Source organism: Pararge aegeria, chromosome 7 (assembly GCF_905163445.1).
Source record: "Pararge aegeria chromosome 7, ilParAegt1.1, whole genome shotgun sequence".
NCBI lineage: Eukaryota > Metazoa > Arthropoda > Insecta > Lepidoptera > Nymphalidae > Pararge > Pararge aegeria.
The window spans coordinates 9977646-9991143 of NC_053186.1; the positions used below are offsets into that span (position 1 = coordinate 9977646).

At 34.7% G+C, this 13498-nt stretch overlaps 1 protein-coding gene across 6 annotated transcripts in view; it reads right to left on the minus strand.

Moving 5' to 3' along the window:
* The window catches only part of LOC120624924 (brain tumor protein), a 190648-nt gene that overhangs the window by 91745 nt on the left and 85405 nt on the right, over nucleotides 1-13498 (minus strand). For all 6 annotated transcript variants that reach the window (XR_005658784.1, XM_039891744.1, XM_039891745.1 and 3 more), the window contains exon 3: nucleotides 11474-11550. The gene's annotated coding sequence lies outside the window, so the exon portion shown is untranslated. The remainder of the gene's footprint in view (nucleotides 1-11473; nucleotides 11551-13498) is intronic.

Sequence of the window (13498 nt, forward strand, 5' to 3'; positions counted from 1 at the left end):
CAAAGAAGAATGGATTTATTGAAGATTATCGTCTAAGTGACATTTTACTAACCTAATGTAATCTCCTAGTTGGAGTGGAGTTAATGTAAAATTGATTCGTAAATACAATATTGTAACTACACTCGTAAGCATAAAACTAAAGCGAAACGAGGGACCCGAAAGAGCACTGCAAGGCTAAACAGCGCGCCACGAGATATTTCATCAATTTCCTATCTACTGGAGTTACCTACTAAGAACTTCTTGTTAGTTCCTACGTCTAACTTGACTAGTCCAACCAAGGAATCGAACCCAAGACTTTGGAATCCATAGACGAACATTCTGATTACTAGACCAAGGAGCCAGTTTAGCCTTCTTCGTTCAGTATTATATTAAAATTACAGTTTATTTAGCATTCCTTGAAGCCCTAATCATAAGGATTATAATTTTTTAAAAAAACGTAAACAATATCAAAATGACACTACTTTAAGCGATGGTAGTACGTAAAGGGCAGGTATGCAATACAGAAAATTTCTACTTAGGTAGTTTTATTTAAAAAGTTTTAACTCAAATCCTTTGGGTTTTACAATCGAATAGCAAGTTTTGCGAACTTCACGCTTATGCGAATTCTGTGTTTTATCCGGAATTGAAATAGTTAACATAGCAGACAGTCCACACCACAGCCTACGTTCTGTAACCTTCGATCAAGAATTTACTAGATATGCGGTGTACCAAATCTATAATATACTAGCTGTTGCCCGCGACTTCGTCTGCGTTTGATTTTGGTTTTAAAGTATTCAGTATCGCTAAGCCCTAAATGAGTATAGTTGTATATACATATAACATGTGACTGTCAATTAATTATAGACAAATAATTTGCAATAAAATAAAATTGTGACTTTACTTAAAGATCTAAGCTATCCTATCTCTTAAGTTGGACCAGACTGCTCACGGTGTGCCAATTTAATTTAAAATCGGTTCAGTAGTTTAGGAGTCCATCGCGGACAAACATCGTGACAGGAGATTTATATATATTAAGATAGGTAGTGGTGCCGATTCTGTTGAATACAAATCTCTAAACTAAATTGATAAGTCTACAAATAGTGCTACATACAGAGAGACATAAAGAGAGAGAGTTGACACTATTGTCAGACTTTGCTTAATACTTACAGTTATCAGTTATTTTCAAAACGTGGTGTCGCAGGGAGCGGTTTGTCAGAAAAAATCTCTATTCCTCCTCAATTAAAATTAGGTATTCCGTTAATGAATTGTTGGTTTTCTATAAATTTGAATATACTATGACAATCACCATCTAGCCCCAAAGTAACTAACGAAGCTAACGTAACGTAAATATTTTTATAAATAATATATATAAATACTTATAAATACAGATAAACATCCAGATAGTGAAAAACATTCATGTTCAAATATTGTCCAGTTGTGGGAATCGAACCCACGGCCACTAAGAAAGCAGCCACTGCCTACTACTCCAATAAGCCGACAAACTAGCCACTCTAACTAGGTTCCGAAATTGTGGATAAGATACTAATTTCCTAAGGCACTTTTTGACAAGCGACAACATATTGAAGGCTGTAACCTAAATTTTGCCGAAATCAAAAATAAATTTAACTGTGTTCTGGACATCCATGTGTCTCGTTTGAACGTTACTGTTCGGCTTAACCACTTTCTATCGATATGTGGCAGAGATAGCTTAAGTCCTGGAGAAGGGGGAAACTTTTTATCTCGGAAAATAAAGGTGGTGGACCAATCCGGAAGAATTTAAAAAAATAAATCTTTATATAATTTTGCATAAAGCTTGTATTCTGAATACAGACATACAAAATATTTAAAAACAACATCTCATTATATTCCGACGCAAATAAGCGGAATGATAATTCCTTGCACTAACTCCTAAACTTCAACGTTTGCCGACCCACTTGACTCCTAGAAATATTTAATAAAGAAAGTATAAAAAAATTAACTACACAAGTAGTTTTCAAGATACGCTAGCAGTCGGCGGACTTCAAGTAAGTAAGTAGTTCAAGTGCATATGATACATTTTCTGGAGTGAGTTAGTTTTTTTTACTTCATTTTTAAGACGAGTAGATACGAGTATCGCATCTGCTTATTATACAAAAATGGTGAGTCGTAGATTGAAGAATAATTTTGTTGTCTGTTTGTAATGCCCAAGTAGCACTATACTTTAGCTATTATATCAGGGGCTTTCTTGAAAGTTCGCCCATCATTTATTTATTACAGACATAGGTCATTTGTAGGGCGTTCAGAAATCCACGATCCTCAACCGCTTGTGTTTAGCGGCTCCCCGCGACTCTTTGAAGTGGGCTGTCCATCTTGTTCGGGGTCGTCACTACAACACTTTGGGACTTCTCCGTCCATCGGTTTCCCGGGCTGTGGCACACTTTTATGGTAATAAAAGTATACTAAAGACAATATCAGGTCAGGGCCTCACAGGAGCCTCATTCGTATGGTGCATGTTCCAAAAAAGCTCCAACAAATAGAAAGGTATCTTGCTATCATATCAATAAAATAACGATAATATGAGCATAAGAATAGACAATAACTTTGAAAAATTAAAGACAGGACACTGTATTGTTATATTTTTTTTATATAAGATGAAAGATGAAAGCATAACCTACGTACTATAAATTTGGCGCAAATATTCGCAAACAGATGATAAAAACAGATGTCAAACTCAAATAGTTCGGCTATGCGGCGCGGCGCGCATCGTTCGGAAACAGCCAATGACATGGTGGTTTCCGAATTAATTTCCGATTTTCGAACGAATTTATTGCGCTCATTCGTCCAAATCTAAATTAGCTATTGGGAAATAATTCACAAGTTGCTTTTTAATAATATTTTAAAGTGGCAGTAATATATTAGGTAATATTTAACTGTCATTGTGACGGCCTCTGAGGGGGCATGGGTAAAACCTGTACCATAAAAGGTCGATTTTAATTCGAAACTTTTATGTTCGGGACTCTACAAATACAACTCATACAAATGAAAACGAGCAAGCGAAAATATCAATGTGTTATTATAATCATCATTTAAACCAGTGGATGTTACCGATCAGTTTGCTAATAGTTTAAAGTTAACCGGCCAATTTTGAAGTTTTGGTACACATGTAATTTTACGCTATTTTCTAATAATTACTAGAGTTTAAAAAAAAAATCACCTGCCATTGGTTGCCACATGGTTAGGAAGGTAACAAATTTTAAAAGGATGCAATCAAAAGTGTATTTTACTGATAACAGAAAATCGGTGTAGGTACAATAAAGCTTTATTTGATCAAAAACTTCACTGGTTTATGGACAATGCTGGTTTTTAATTGTCTATGGAAAATTGAAGAGCAAAATTGAATTTCGAACGATCTCGTATTACTATAGACAAAGGCCTTATCGGAGAGCGTTAAGTGCTTCGAAAATGGAACATGTCATTCGAAACTTGAAGTATTGTCGTTAAAATGGCGTCCTCGAGGACGGCTTTCGTAAGCTATTTAAATTACTTATCTGGCTCCTTGTTTGTTTCACTTAGCGCCGAAATTATTTACGTTAAATTGTATTTGCCAGAAATCGGAGTTATTTATGAAGTTTTTTTTATTTTTTGAATACTAACTCCACCAGCACACCCCACGTAACCAGCAAGGTCATAAGTATTTTTGCCTCAATCCTAATTTCAGTGGCAACCCTTTTATGTTATCATCATGGTCAACGTTTCAACCGATGGTCGTCAACAAGCGTACCTATGTCCTAGATAGGTACTTGCATAAGAATTCCACACTCCACGATCTTTTGCGCCTCCCTTGATTTTTTCTGACCACGTAGTGGTATACCAAGACTGCGCTGTCCAGTGCGAGTAGCGCCGCTCCAGCATTTTTGGGATGTAATAAAAATTAAAAAGGCAACCAAAAAAAACAAAAAATACATATTACGTAGTTAATAGGTATAACTGCTTATGTAAATACATTTAAAGTTGTTCCATACAAAATGAGCTTTCCAAATGAATCCTTTCAACAAGCACTAGAATTAATATAAACGCTAAAAATTAAATGTGAACATGTAAATATAAATTTAAACGTGAATTTTAGTGGATGTTTAGTCTTCTTGAACCTTTTCAGTTTAAAGTAAGGCTACCAAACGTTCTATTTTTTAAGGACAGTTCCGATTTTGTTCAATATTTTAAATAATCTTTAACAGCCGATTCGAAATTTCAGATTTTAGTTTACCGATACTAAATATTTTTATTATGTTTAAGTTGGCTAACGAAGTTATCACCATCCCCTTACAATAATGTAAACATTTATGTATGAACGCTTCATAAGTGCCTGTGAGAGGTCTACATGATTAAAGAAATTTTTAATTTGAAAAATTTATACTCCACGTTTCCTAGATACCTAGATTTCCTAGATAAATTTATTTAATTTAAAATATTACTTATATATCATACTAACAATAATTTACATAGTGTCGTGATATTGTCGTCAGTTACTGAGTTGATGGTGGTAAATAAATAGAATTTGTATTTATCATCTTAGAAAATATCAAAATTGCAAAATGCTGGTTCAGCCAAATTTGAATTCGCAACTTCATTACCTAGCCAACAATGTACAATGCCGAAAATTCAATATTGATCTCAAAAGAGTTTAAGCTAATGCAGTGCGATCTATCACGAAACATTAGAAGTTTTAATCCACTCAGCAAGAGTTATAAATAAATAAATATACTACGAAATTACTCTTGCAGGAAATTACAGTTTTTAACCAGGTCCCGTCCTTGTCAAATGACATTTGTGGTAAACCTAACGCGTGTACACTACGTACGCCCTATTCAGTGATTTTATTAAATTCTCTCAAATATACGTTGAATTGTGTGTTTTAGGAATTGTAAATTACTTTATGAACATTTTACATAATAACCGCTTTGAATACTAACAGTGGATTAACGTTAAATTTCACTATTATATGGACCAGATTTCGATCACTTTTGTTTTTTATTTCACTAGAAGTTATCTCTTAACTGCAAACACACCTGGTGGTGGTTAGTGGCGATGCAGTCTAAAATGGTAGCGGGCTAACCACTCGATTGGACGGTAACTAGCCACGGCCGAAGCCTCCCGTCAGATCCAAAAAAAAAAGAAATAAATTCTCAAATTACTTCTTCCGGGGACATTTCTGATAGGGCCACAGAGCTCACCACTGCACCAGGAAGTTCGCCAAACCGAATGTTCGTCCCGACTTCTGCCCGTGACTTAATTATTGTTCTTTTCGGGCTGAAAAAATCCCACAGGAACTTTTGGTTCTGCCGAGCTTAAACTAATTACATCCTAAGATATCTTGATGCAAGCTCTTTATTTACACTCTTCATTAGCACACTACAAGTTGCAGAAACAAAAGAAGAATAGAAAAACAAAGGCAGACTCGGAATATAAAAGGCTGCCTTATCACTTATGAGCGATCTACCTAAGAATTACAAAAAACTATAAGAAAAACATAGTAATATAATATAATACAATAAACATTATATATATAAATACAGTAAAAGAAAAACTTATATTTACTTTAACATATCATAACACATAAACAACAGTAAAAATGATACCAAGTCGTCTTTAATGTGCCTAAACTATAGTGATATTTGACAGCTTGTTTAAAGGTAGCAAGGTATTTGACTGCCGTATCTCTAGACTCTATGCATAAATATTTGTATTTAAATTTTCATTCTAAGCTGTCTTATAACAGGTTGCCGATGAAACAGGAACTGTAGGGCTATTGTGTATCTCAGTTGACAGCTAGCCACTGTCGAAAATTGCCATCAAATATCGCAGAAACCATTATCATACGTTACGTTACTATCTGCCAGACAACCTCAGATATAAACTTTGGTTTCTGAATACAAAATATGGATTATCAGTTTATTTGGGGGCAACTATTTACCTGCTGGTCCAGTTATTATCACTAATGTATGAAACGTAAAAGTCCGTCGATCCGTATTGGAACAGCGTGGTGAGTCAATGCTTTAAAAGCTCTCCCCATGCTTAAATGAATAGCGTAGCTATAGTGTAAGATACAACTCATTAAATAACTTCACTCAACCGCATCGCTTGCCTAGGTAACCTTGATATAAATGCAGCCTAGCTTAAATCTATGAATATCTGAGTCGACAAAAATGATCCAGATATTCGTACAAAATTTATCACGTCATAAAACTGCCATTTGAATGGAGCTTTACGCGCAAATTGTATTATCTTCATGGGTCATTGATTTAACGCAAACACCTTAAAAATACCTAGTCCAGGAGGTTGACGTAAAACTAAAAGATATCTTTTGCGGTACCAAATCAGTTGAATGCGGTGGTTGAGCAACGATCTAATTCCCACCGACATTTGTTGCCCCTTTTTAGTGAGAATATCCTCATGGATCTCTCGCCACGACGATGCTATGTTAGACGAGGTTTTGTGTGACTTCCACTCGTAAATACACTTACGAGGGAGAGAGAAAATAAGTTAAACAACGGTGAAAATCTATATAATAAATAAACTATGACCTACTCGAATAACTTTTGTTGTGAAAATATTTACGTAACTTATTTAGGCATCTTTCAATATTGGTTGGATTCTGTAACTCTTCTTTTTTATTTGGATAATTTGGATTTATATTATTACTGCAACACATTATATGCAGGATCATGTTATCATTTAAGTATGTCCCAATAAAAAGTAATTATTTTCTAAAATGGTAGCAGGCCTCTGTGTAACACTCGAGCATTAATGAGATTGGTGATGATTATATTATTGTTTTAAAAATTATATACCTACTATCGGCAAGAAATACGCTGAGAGACCAACATAAAATGTAGAGAACAATAACATTGCTTGTATTGGCTTACACAGAATAATAACAATTAAGCGAATGTATGCATAATTTGCTCAGGCAGTTAAAAGTTTATTGCTTGTTCGATGCAGACCAAAGGCGCTGGTATAATAGGCAATAGGCAGTAGGCAGTTCAGTAAAACGCAACACGTTACGAAACAGTATAACAATAAAACTTTAGATACCATCGGAATGAGAATTGTGGAAGCGATCGACCTTGTACTACTACAACTTGACTTTAAAGAAATGTACAATTAAATTGTTACTATAGTTCCTGCCCACTACATTGTCTACGCGGACTACAGAAATGGGCACAAATTCTAAGTTTTATAACTCTTTTTACCCATTGTTGTTGAAAAAGTGGCGGGACATTAGTTCAGCTGGAATTTTTGGGGTAAAAAAAGCCTATGTGTTCCGGGATATAAGTATCTCCTGCCTGAATTTCTGCCGACTCCAAATTTCTTAAAAAGAGTTCTCTGTGCCACTACTAACTGCGATCACCAATTTGATGGCATACTTACTTTACTATAAAACCATACATAGCTCCCAAAGCCTCAATTTATTAAAAATATATCCCCAAGAGTAGCAAGTTGTAAACTATACGCGTTAAACTCGCTAACTGGCGAACTTCGGATTTATAATGAATACATCTCGCGCGGTTTGAATATTTGATAAGCTTACGCGTTGTAATTAAATGATAAATGGGCTCGTGAAGGCTGTATTCCGTACCAATGCTATACATGACATAGTATGACTGTTAGTTGGTTTGTTGGTTACCTATGTTATGTATTATTGGTATGTAAAGTGTATGTAAGTTATTTTAACACTAGTTATGAACCTGACGCGCTATCCCGTTTCCCCTTACTTGATTCTATCATCAAGTGTTGTCTGGAGGAGATCGCTTGAAGCGATAAGACCGCCCTTTGCGCGTTTTTTTTTTGTTTTTTCTTGTTTTCTCTGTATATTGTGCAATATACTTTATCGATCTATATTCATCTTTACTGCAACTGCAAGCTATCGTCTGAATCTACTAGCCGATAGCCTGCATCCTGGAAACGGAAATAAGTATTTTTATCGCAAAAAAATTAAAAAATATTTGACTTTAGTTTGTTACCAACGTTCGCCTTAACAACTGAGATTTTGACAAAATTTAGTTTAGAAATAATTGGATATAAAAATGATACTTTTATTCCGTACAGCAGATGGTCCCCGCTGTGATATTCAAAATCTAAATAAAAGCGAGTAACATTTAGTCAAACATACTAACGACTATTCCAACTAGGCACTCATACTTTATGTGTTACTATACTATGTTATAATCATGTTATACCAATCAATTACAGATACAACAATACTAGCTGTTGCCCGCGACTTCGTCCGCTTTTGTTTTTGTTTTTGAAAAGACATGTGCCTCATAAATGTGGCAGCACTTTATGTATTTAGGATATCTAAGCCTGGTTTAAAATCGTCTCCTCTCCCGAGAGAACTGAGCTTGATTTCGGGATAAAAAACATCCTATATTACGTCCAATACCTTCAGGAATATGTGTACAAAGTTTCGTGATGATCGGTTTGGTAATTTTTGCGTGAAAGCGTAACAAACAAACTTACATTCACATTTATAATATTAGTAGGGATAGTCTACCAATCTGCACTTGGCCAGCGTGGTGGACTACGGCCTAAACCCTCATGCTCAGGACCCGTGCACTGTGGTGCGCCGGTAGGTTAGTGATGATGAAGATGAAGATGCGAAATATACCTATTAAAGTATTATTGCCATTTCAAAAATTAAATATCCCAACCAAGAATGTACTTTAGAATCTTTTTTACACTAAGGCAAATTCCTAAGGCTAAGCCAGAAAGGTCCTCAGATTAAATTCCCTTTCTTAATTTTTCAAAACAATAAGACAAAATTAAGCTCACTTGATAACTCAGTCAGCTTAGCATAATTATGTTAGGAAAATGCAAATTGAGGACTTAATAAAATTAAGTTAAAGCATAAATTCGCTTAGCAGCCACTGTACAATCAAGGCCTAAACAAATATCGAACCCAGTAACGTTTGGAAGAGTATATATGTGTCACAGAATAAAAAAAGTGTGTAGACGTGTTATTTCCAAAAATATACTGAAGTATTGACAAAATATTCTGTTTTTTACGGCTGTTTTAAATAGCTTACTCCGAAAAAGTATTCCACAAGTTTAATTCAACATTCAACAACAGGTTTTAAGCCGAATTATGCTAAAAGTCGTGGGCTTTTTCTTAGACGCGTTTAGAACCTTCTTAGCTTTAGTTTAAAGTTTACGAACGTAGATACACACAGTTAAAACAAATCACAACCACTCTGTGCAATTTAAATGAAAGAAAAAAAGATGTGTTAATCTTAGCTAAAGCTTATCTCTGTACCGGACTGGTATTGTAGGCATCTCTGAAAAAAAATTGTTATCTTCCTTCTGGAAACCCCTTGGGTCTCCGTCTATCGTTTACCTTAAGTCTTTGGTGTGTATTATAATATATTATATAATATTATTATGACTGTATTTTGTAACAATGGCGGTTGGAAATGGAAATTCCTTGTACTTGGAATGTATTTGTAACTTACAGAGATATACTTTGCATGTATTCATTATGTATCTGCGTGTAGGTAAGGTAAGAGTTAGGTAGAGTTTGAATTAAAACGTGAACTTCGTTAAATAGAAACGCATTAAGTTAAGTCAAAATTTTGCGTACCCAAATAGTCTATAGAAGGCACTTTTTTAAATTGTTGTAAGGTGATGGTGACAACTACAATAGCACTTAAAAACCAAAGCTAAGAGGTTTCGTAACGCGCTTAGAAGTACGTCTACGACTAACTTAGCAGTGTATACAAAAAATATGGTTCCGAAACTATATTTTGAAAGTTTACAACTATTTAGTTTCTCCAACAGATGAAACGAAAACAGAATCCGATTTAAATTCGGGTTGTTAGTCTGCATAGAAGTAGTATAAGAAAAATAAGAACAAACAATTAAATTTCATAAATTAAAATATATCTAATAATAATTGTGTAAACCTTATCTATTTAACTCATTTGTAAGCAAGTATGTGGTAATTCAAACGATAAAACATGTATTCTGTTTTTTTTTCTTTATTCCGCATAGATATACGGGTTCTAGGAAAATTTTCCTGTTAACCCGGAAGCTATTTATTTATAAGTTACTACATATCAGGGCAACAAGGTCGACAACGACCAAGTAAACTAGTACTACTTACAGTGTTTATAACGTACAATATCAAATGATATCATAAAATCGACTTCAAGAACATTTTTATACATTAAAAAAAAACATGCGGGGGCCTGCTGATTGGAGTGATACACAGTAGACCAGTAGACATATAGTTCGTGGAAAGTGTTCGGTGACGATGACGCGAGTTCCATGATTTTGTTAACCAAACAAGTGCTCAAAGAGGCTACAGAAGTTTTCACTTCAAAGAAGTTGTACCTATGAAAAATAAAGTAAATAACGAATACCGCGTTTAAAATAAGGTTAAAAAACCATGATGATGAGTATTAGTCAAAAACTATTTTATTTCTGATTTTAGTGTTTGACCGATCGACGAAAAATAATATACCGACGGAACGGACCATGTTAGGTACGTTATATACAACGCCATATTATTGCAAGAATTTTAGTACATGGACATATTCCTTGAGTGTTTTACTTATTATTATTTTAGGCAGGTATTTTCATTATCTCAGCAAACAGCAAATAGTAAATTACTGCAAAAATCAAAGATGACAAAATATAAAATGGTGTCGGGATTTATCCTTTATTTTTATAAAAATATACATAAATATATAAATATATACGACAATACACACATCGCCTTCAAGCCCCAATGTAAGCGTAGCTTGTGTTATGGGTACTAAGATGACTGATGAATATTTTTATGAATAATATACATTAATACTTATAATATACATATAAACACCCAGACACTGAAAAACATTGATGTTCATCACATAAACATTTTCCAGTTGTGGGAATCGAACCCACGGCCTTGGACTCAGAAAGCAGGGTCGCTGCCGACTGCGCCAGTCGGCCGTCTCAGTATAAGTACCTACTCATATTTCGGTTTAAAGACATTTATTTCCCAAAAAGAACACAATAGTTGACTTACATCGAGAATACAATAATTTTATTATTATATTTATTGATACTACTTTGAAAACCTTAGCCTTCTTTCAATGTCATGTCATATCATAAACTAACATTTTTTTTTGTAAAATGCGTCGTATTTCTTTGCGTTTCAACATTTTTTAAATCCATTTTCCAAACATCAGATTGACCTGAAATTTGGCATATCTTTATTTACAAAAAGGTATGCCCACTACCTTGAAATAACTGAGGTAGCTATACAGTGACTATTTTGACAGTTGGTAATCGTGAACCACGTGTCATTTTCATTATGCATTTTTACTGGTTTGCTGTGATTGGTTGAAACATGAATGCAGGACGGATGCCAATTGCACGTTACATTTGGCCCCCACTTAATTCATTAAAAAAATCAAGTCAAATTTATAGGTATGTGCCAAAATAATAGGTAATTATTATATAGTGTAATACATACGTTTGATATCGTTGTCAGCGATATCTAATTCATGGTTGGTGGCCAGCTTGCCGCGTCCGCTCGAATTGCTTCTCAAACTGTAACAAACAACATACAGAGTTATAATACGTGATAAATAATATGAGTAACCGTGCCTTGGAGAGCACGTTCGCTGGCGTTCCTGGTTTTTATCTGGATATGCATTTAATTTTTAAGACCCGTCCCCAACGACTAAGAAGTATTTAATGGCCGTGTCCAGCTGTCTATACGCCGTTTTTTTTTTAATATCACAAATCGATATTAAAAAAAAAACGGCGTATAATTTGTTGCTAAGCTGTACGTATCTAACAAAGATTATATTTTTAAATCATCCACACTTACTTTAAAAAATAAAAACCTATTTCTGTGCGAAGAAGGTGATTTTGATAACAAGTTTCTGTGTGATAATAATCATTGAAACCCACCAACCTATTACAGTGAGTATAGAAACAATTCAAAACTCTATATTCAGCTCTCTTACAAGAATTGTGTTCCAGAAGTATCACATTAATTAGGCTGATAATAATAGGGCGATATATAGTTACATAATAATTAATAGTACGAGGTTACTTTTATAAACCTTTACAATTTTCTAGTTCAGTTCTTTTTCATTTCAAAAATATATTTTCCTTTTAAATGTAAACCACTCGCACCGCACTCAGATGCTTTTGATTCATCAGTTGCATAACTTGTTTAAAAAAATATATGAATAGGTAAGTACTGCCAAGAGTAATAGGGTAAATGATTCCCGTTTTATCGATAGGAACTGGGTCGTACGATCGTAGTCAATAAAAATAACTCAATAGTTAATTCTATTGACTAAAACACACCACTGATACCCGGCGTGACTCAGGTGTTTCTCGTATTCCGCAATGTGATCGACTTGTTGCATTTGATCCCGACTCTTTGTCACCAAGCTTCCTAAAATATCTACTTGTTTGCCGCGACATAAAATCAACTTAACAATCTTTTCGTTACTTTCTAACTTAAAGTTTATTTTATATTGATAAGAAAATAGTAAAAACACATTTATATAAAGAAAATCCCTTTTAATTTTGTTTCTTTATAACATTTGTTTTTATTGTATATATATATTTTAATGAAAAGATTGTTAACATTAAAAGACAAGTTAGAAAAATGTAGTTAGGGTAAGGTCTGCAGATTGGAGCGGCTTTCCTCAGTAAAGATTCGCCGCGACTCGCGTGTATCATATTATGTACTAGCGGACCCTCGCGACTTCGTCTGCGAATGAGTCAACTACAAAAAATAGTAGTATGTTGTCGCGGACTGTTTTTTAGAACTTTAAAGAAAGATATACTTACAATTCAGATATACTTTCTACATACTTCCGTCGTTTGGCGTAACGATTACCGTTCACGCATCGCACGCATCGGAATCTCTCATAAAGGATATTTTCTTCAGTTTTTACAACATTTCTCATTAATGATAGTAGCCATTGGTCGTAGCGTGATGTTATATAGTCTTAATTGATACTACCAATCCAAAAAAAAAAATGACATCGAAAGAGCTTTTCTGAGATTAGCGCGCAAAGAGGTATTGCCGCCCCTGAGCCTCCGTAAACACTTGTCGCTAGTTGAGCGTTCGCCGCGACTGGCGTGTAGTATGTGTGCAGACAGCAGAGTTGTCATCGACATTCCCAAAAATGCCTTATTCGCCGCGACTGGTGGGTATTAAGTGTGCATATAGGAATATTTTTTAACGAGCTTCCGAAAACAAGTAACCGCGAGTGTCGTGTACCCTGCGTGCTGCGCAGAGTATTCGTCATGTAGCTCCCGAAAAGAGATTCGCTCGCCGCCACTGCCGAGTATTAAGTATATATGCAGATTGGAGCTTTCGTCATTAAGGTTCGGAAAAAATATTTGTTCGCTGCGATTGGAGAGTAGGTATTATATGTGCAAACAGGAGAACGAACTTATGATTCAGCCATAACATAATATAAGAGAGGAAGATTATTAAAATGTAAAAAGTAAGGTTTGGTGGTTTGTT